Source organism: Triticum urartu, chromosome 2 (assembly GCF_003073215.2).
Source record: "Triticum urartu cultivar G1812 chromosome 2, Tu2.1, whole genome shotgun sequence".
In the NCBI taxonomy this organism is placed as follows: Eukaryota; Viridiplantae; Streptophyta; class Magnoliopsida; order Poales; family Poaceae; genus Triticum; species Triticum urartu.
The window spans coordinates 47215500-47222656 of NC_053023.1; the positions used below are offsets into that span (position 1 = coordinate 47215500).

General features: G+C 44.1%; 1 pseudogene; it reads left to right on the forward strand.

Moving 5' to 3' along the window:
• The first annotated feature begins 368 nt into the window (after positions 1-368).
• LOC125534963 lies at positions 369-5683 on the forward strand (annotated as a pseudogene).
• The last annotated feature ends 1474 nt before the right edge of the window (positions 5684-7157 follow it).

Sequence of the window (7157 nt, forward strand, 5' to 3'; positions counted from 1 at the left end):
CTGCTGTGTTGCGCACATGCGGTGTGTACGCAGCCCGCGGAATTGCTAGCACCGGTAATTTTTTTTGTTCAAACGTTGAATCGGTGGCATAATCATGGTGAGAATGCAATGGATTACCTGAACAGGAGATCCACGGTGAGTGAGATGAAGGAGACCGATAATTTTTCAATGACGAGCGAACTCTGCGGAGGGATCAGGATTGGCTTTCCTTTGGAGAGCTCATCTGTCGCCACCGATGCTAGATGGACAGAGATCTGGAACTCATCTGCGGACGACCCCACAAGTTAGTCAAATACTTGGAGGAACTATTTGAGAGCCCACATGTCAGTATGAGCTTGAAGTCCACCTACCACATTTTCACACCTTAGATGGAGGTACTCCTCGTAGGACTCATATAAGGCCGACCCCACAAGTTAGTGAGAGACTTAGAGGAATTAGTAACTGAGAGCCCACTTGTCAGTGTCGTGGACGGTCAAGTGAATTCGACCTACCACATCTCGTCACGCCCAAAAAACATGCCCATCTCTCATGCGTCGCAAAACTCACCCCACCTATTAGGTCATTCTTCTCCTGCACGCAAAAAAACGAAGTAGCCTCTCTCTTTATTTCTCTGTCTCTTTCTCTTTTCTCTCTCTCCGAGATTCAAAATCATTGAAGGGGACCCCTCCACAATTTAGAAAGGTGTGACTTCCAAACAATCAGCGCATAAGATTCGACAATCAAAGGTTAGTAAAAAATTTATCAACGCACCATTTGCGTGGCGATTCCTGATACACGAGATTCAATTTGTTGATGAATTTGTTGTGGTCGGGATTCATAGAATAAAACTGTTTAGTTTTACACTGTAGCTTTGTTTTGAATTTGTTTTTTGTTTTGTATCCTCTCGTCCTTGTAATACGAGGTTGTTACTTTTGTTAGGTTTCATGGTTATCTTTGTGTTAAGTGTTGCACAAGCAAATTAGCATGAGAGGATCTCACTTTGGTTGAGGTTGTAGTTTAATGAAAAATTAATATATTTATATATTTATATTTGTTAATTACATAGAACTAAAAATATATCTCTGTTGATAACGACTTCGAAAAGTTTTAACACTGATACTTTAGGTTTATAACCTTTATATTTTTTACGTCTCTTTTTCGGGGCAGATGTTCAGGAGTGCGTCATCTGGTCAGGACAACAGGGACGGTCGGTCTTTGAACGACATCGGCAAGGATTATGGGAGGCAGGTAATAGTAAGGCAGTTGAACATTAGTGTTTGGTCTTTTATTCCTGGGACGTTTGTTGTCAAGGTGTCACCACTGAGAACACCAAATAGTAGATCATTAACAGTAACAAAAATGATTTATATATCCTGGATGAATGCTGTAATATCTGTTTATCATGTGCATCTACTTTGCGGTTGAGTATCGAGAGATGGAAGAAAAAAATTACTACAAAACGAGAAGAAGATCAAGGATGCAGATGCTGTCAAACATGCACATGCCATGCGGGCTGGAATAATTGGAGTCAAGAGTGAGATACAAGTTCTTGGAAAACGCCCCAACCAGGAGCATGGTGTGCAACAGACACCTGCCAAGAGGAGCATTCTAAGCAGCATAGACTCCTCTAAGCAGATTGTCCAGGTAACGACGAAAATTTCAAACGCTGGTTTTAACGTATGTGGAAGTTTTAGTCGCACGTGCCTCTAATTATTTTTTGGTTTGAAGACACAGATGCCCACAAAGGCGCAGAGCGGGCGTTGTGACGGCCCAACGTTTGTAGGCGGTCATAATGAAGAGGTGCAGGGTAACAAAATTTTCTTTGATGCAAGCAGAAGGATCATTGGCAACAAAAGCATTGGTGTTCAAGGATTCGGTACGATTTGCACAAGCAAGAAGAGCATAACGACAAAATCAAACATAGGAGCAATAAGCTCTACCATACAGCAGGATCAGAAAGCAATACATGTGACAGCATATACGAACGTGCAACAACATTTAAAGCAAATGTATATTTTTTTGTGAGCAATTTGTTCTTTGTTTTCGTCTGGTATATTTAAATTGCAGTATCTTCCACACGCAGGTGTACGAGGAAGGAAGCAAGTATCGCGGTAGTCGACGAATTGATGAAAACATAAGGCAAGGTCCTTTGAAAGGATCACCTGTGGCGTTCAACATGAGGGGTCCTTCCAAAGGATCTTCGATGGCATTCAAAATCGTCAGCGAAATCATCAATGCATGGAGGTTGTTGCCAAGATTTGCTGGATAAGAGAGGCATGGGAAAACAAAGGTGACGTCGGAACTAAGCTTTTTCAATTCAACACAGAAACAGTTTTATGGGAGAACAGGGTAATGTGGAAAACAGGAGGACGACTGTCTGTCTTGTACGGCTGTATGTGCAGTTGTTATTTTATATAGGTTGTTGTTGTGCGTCTCTGGTTGTATGGTGTAAATAGAAGCACATATGTGCCTCTTTGTGCAGATGTGTGTGTAGCATGGTCACATTCGTGATGTGAACAGTGCCTCTGGTGTACTGCTTATACTCGGTGAAGAGTCACGGGTCTTGTTTTGGTATACCAAATGAGCCCTGATGACTCATATAAATCTTATGTTTAGAAATTAAAAAAATGCATATGCTGCTCTGGATATCTAATTATGTTTCTTTCCATGTGTTCAGGATTTGGCGGAGGGGATAACAGATGAGGGGAAGAAATGTCATAGTTCTCCATCCATTTCGAAGGAAACACAACGTTCACAGCAGCAAGTAGCGTACAGCGCCAGCACGGATTGCATGGTAGAAGCAGCACAGTCCCTTGGTTGCTCGAGTGTCGGAGAAACAGGGAGCAGCATTGCACAATCCAACATTGGAGAGGCAGACTCATTTATGGATTTGGCCGTGGCATGCAGAAACGATTCTGCTGCGCGTGACAAACAACAGAGCAGCAGCAGCTCCGCTGTAAGTGGACCTGTGGCTGGTGATGAGACTGATGTCGTCAGAAGTGAATGCGATCAGACGAACGAAGACACGGTAGACAGAATCATCATGGCGCCGCCGACCATTGTAGAGAAAGAAATGGATGACATGTTTAAAGATTTCATATACCCAACGATTCAGGAGGTCACCGAAGCGGTCGAACCAGAAGGTGGTATGGTATTCGGATCATTGGATGAGTGCTTTTTCTTTTTCTGCGGATATGCTAGAAAGGTTGGGTTTGCTGCCAAGCGATCAACGAGCAGAAGATCGACATATGATCAGCAGCTTGACAAGCAGGTTTTTCAGTGCACCAAGGAAGGGCAGAATAAAACAACTAAGAGACATGTTAAGGAGAGAAGGAGCAACTGCTTGATCCGGACAAGCTGCGCAGTCCAAATAACAGCTAAGAGGGATACAGATGGGAGGAAATGGTATCTGAAGAATGTGCGTCTAGAGCACAAGCACGAGCTTCACCCATCTGATTGGATGCTGAAGTTCATGAGATGCTATAAGAAGATGACACCTCAAGAGAAATTCTTTATACAAGTGCTGCAGAAGGCGAGGTTAGAACCAAGGAAGGTTATGCAGATTTTTTCTGCCATGGGGAAATCGAGGTGAGAAATTATGTTCGACACGATTGACATAAGCAACATTGCATGCCGAGACAGGGCTGGAGAGCGTGGCACTGATATTGCAGACACCATGAAACTGTTTGCTGATATGCAGAGGCGGAGGCCGGGATTCCACCATGTGGAAGAGACAGAGAACAATGTAGTGCGCAGCCTGTTCTGGACAGACTCCTTGTGTAAGATGAATTATGATCTATATGGAGATTTCGTGTCTTTTGACACCACATTCTCTACGAATATATATGGCTTGCCATTTGCACCAATTATAGGTGTCGACAACCACGGGTCGACCGTCCTATTTGGAGTAGGCCTTTTGAAGGATGAGAAAATAGGGTCATTCAAGTGGCTCCTAAGCACGTTTGTCGAGGCAATGGGAGGTAAAGAGCTGAAATACATAATTACAGACTAGGACCAGGCGATGAAGGCTGCAATAAAGGAAGCTCTTCCGAGGACGAGGCACAGGTTCTGCTGGTGGCATATTAGGAAGAACCTGAAGGAAAATAATGCAGCAGTGTTTATGCAGCACCCAGGGATGTCTGATGATATATTTCGAATCGTCAAAAACTCACTAGATCAAGACAAGTTTGAGTGTGCCTGGAAAGCAGCAATTTCTCTGCACAAGGCGGAAGGCAACAAACATCTGGACACGCTATGGGAACTCCGAAATTTTTGGGTGCCGGCCTACTTCAAGGATTGTTTCTATCCTTTCTCGTCAACAACCACTCGCAGTGAGAGTACGAATTCGATGTGGAAGAATTACGTCGACCACAAGGACACTATAAAAAGGTTTGTTGTTGCGTATCACACGATTCAGCAAAATTGCCTCGCCACGCTTGACAAGAAAAGATACCAAACAGAAGAGAAGGCGCCATCACTAGAGACGGGTTTTCCGATTGAAAGACAAGCAAGTCAAGTATGCACGAATGAAATTTTCAGGAAATTCCAGCTGGAGCTACGGAACCGGACTTACTTCAAGTGCTCTGATCTGGCAAAGGGGAGGCAGTATTTTTTAAAAAAGATTATTGATCCTGGAGATAAAGTGTGGAGACCTTATCCCGGCGAGGAATTTGACAGATCTGAGTTCAGGGTAGACGTGGATGAGCAAAGAGAAATATATAGTTGCAGCTGCAAGAAAATGAGTAGGGATGGCATTCAGTGCTGCCATGTGCTTAAGGTGATGGACCAAACAGGCATGATCGATCAACTTCCAAAATCCTTTGTCATCCCCAGATGGACCAGGAATCTATCAGAGAGTGTGAAAGTTCTGTCTACAAGTCAAGGTGATAGCATGACCATACAAGACGATGAAACTATGAGATTCAGCCTCGCTTACGCTGAGTTGTCGGATATGTGTTCAAATGCATGCAGAAAAGAGAAGGCATACCGTGTGTTGCGTGAGTGTACGGTAGATATGAAAATAAAAGTCATGGAGGCACTTGCCGAGGAACCAGACACAGGCATTCTTGTCAAAACTCTCAAGAACCCTCCCATGAGTGGCTCAAAGGGTACGAAAAAAGGAGATCGAATCAAAGCTGGTTCTGAGAAGAAAGGAAAAGGCTACAAAGCCGCAACCAAGTGCGGCCGTTGTCGAGAAAAGGGTCATAGGAAAACAAACTGTCCGGATAACCCAGAAGTGCAGGAGAGGATGAGGATTGAAGAGGAAAAGAGGAAAACGCAGCAGGAGAAGAGGGCAAGGTTAATGAAATGGCCGACAATACCGACAACACCATCGAGGACATCAAACGGCTCAGGACAATGCACTTCAAGCCCAGGAGGAAGATGTCAGACGCCAACAATTCCAACGACCCCACTGACAGCAGGGAGCATTTACCAAAGTCTTGCATGTACGCCAGAATCAAACATCACACAAGCCAGGCACACAGAATGCGTGCAGGGAAGCCCGGGATAAGGCACGGAATCTGCGCAGTCCATTTTCAGAAAGAAAAGGTCTTAGTGGAGACTTTTTGGTACCGTAGAACAGTACGAATAGAAAAATTAAAAGGTAATAATGCAGCTTAAACAGGATGTGAGCAAAAAATAGTGATGGCCGCAATCTTTCGCTTTGTTTTTATGTATGAATATTAATTTTACAGGTAAATAGGTTGAATAGCTATGCAGAAGGGTGGGTTTGCACAAGGGTCGAGAAGGAAGAATGGATTGTTGAACATTCAAAAACAAGGCCGCACGTGGAGCGATGAAATAGCAAGAAATTGGTGGGGATTGTTTATTTTCTTGTGTTGTGGTTATAAGAACGGGTTGTAAGTTAATTTGCTGTAGTTATAGAAACAAAACCAATTTAAATAAGAATGCCTTTTGCTTCTTTATGTATTTTTTACTCGGCAGACGAAAATATCAGAGGCACAGGTTTCCTTGTTATTTTCCGCAGCCGCGTTGGTTTCTGAACGTGGATGTTGTAAGCATACAAGCATGCTTCTCTGCTGCGTGACAGAGATAAAATTAACCTAAGGGCATAGGCAGCCACGGCCATGCCACCGGTGAGTGTTCAACCGTGACTCTCACGGTTGCATGGTCACGCCCGCCGTTATGGAACAAAAACGTTTTTAAGCACAGAATCTCGGTCGTGCTTCTGGGGCTGCATAACCATGGCTTTCGTGGTAACTGTGCCTCGCATGTTCTAACGCATGTTCTTTTTGTTATGAATGCATGACTGTAAGTAGTTCAAATAACTGTGCTTGCGATGCATGTCCAACTGTGCCTCATGTGCCTTCACGCGGTGCTTCTGTGATGCAAAGATTTCAAACACAACGGGTCATGGTTGTGGTTGCGTTTCTGTTTTACAAATGGATATAGTGCCTGGCAGTAGGTTCACGGCATTTTCTGTTGCTACTAAGGCACGTGGAATCATGGCCGTGCCTGTGTGTGGCATGTAGAACAGTGCTTTACAATGCCGAAGGCAGGACCGTGTGTCTCGTTCTTGAAAAGCCGTGGTTCTGCCATCACTTCATTCACTTGGTTTTGTCCGCATTTTAGCAGAATCACCTGCAAAGCGAGGCACGGCCTTGAATCTTCTAGTGACTTAATTGTAACACGCACGTTGGGTTTCTGCAATTAACGCACGAATGTGAATCCATGTAAAACACAAGCATGCCTCCCTGAGGAGCTTTACCTTGCCACTCCTGGTTATAGATCAACGGATGCATTTGGAGCACAAAGAGACACGAAGGTGACCTCTGACTTAAAACACTGACACACTTGACGGTTCGTGCATTTGAGTTAAAATCTTACAAAGAAAACAATTGTAACACGAACAATCGTCCGATTCTATTAGGTTTACGTAATAATCGCACAATCGTGACTCCGGGTAATAATAAACCATGTCTCTTCTCCGACTCATTGTGAATACAATTAGAAAACCTCTGTGTGTGACTCTATGCAATTAGAAGACCTTTGAGGGCTGTATGCCCGTGCTTGTGACCCTTGACACTAAAACACAGAGTAAACGCCCGTGCCTCTATGCTGTATGCACGTGCTTATGCCCGTATAAGGAAATACGCTTTTAAAAACAGGGTCTCTCGTATAGCCCATTCCGTGCCTCACAGAGTAAACGCCTGTGG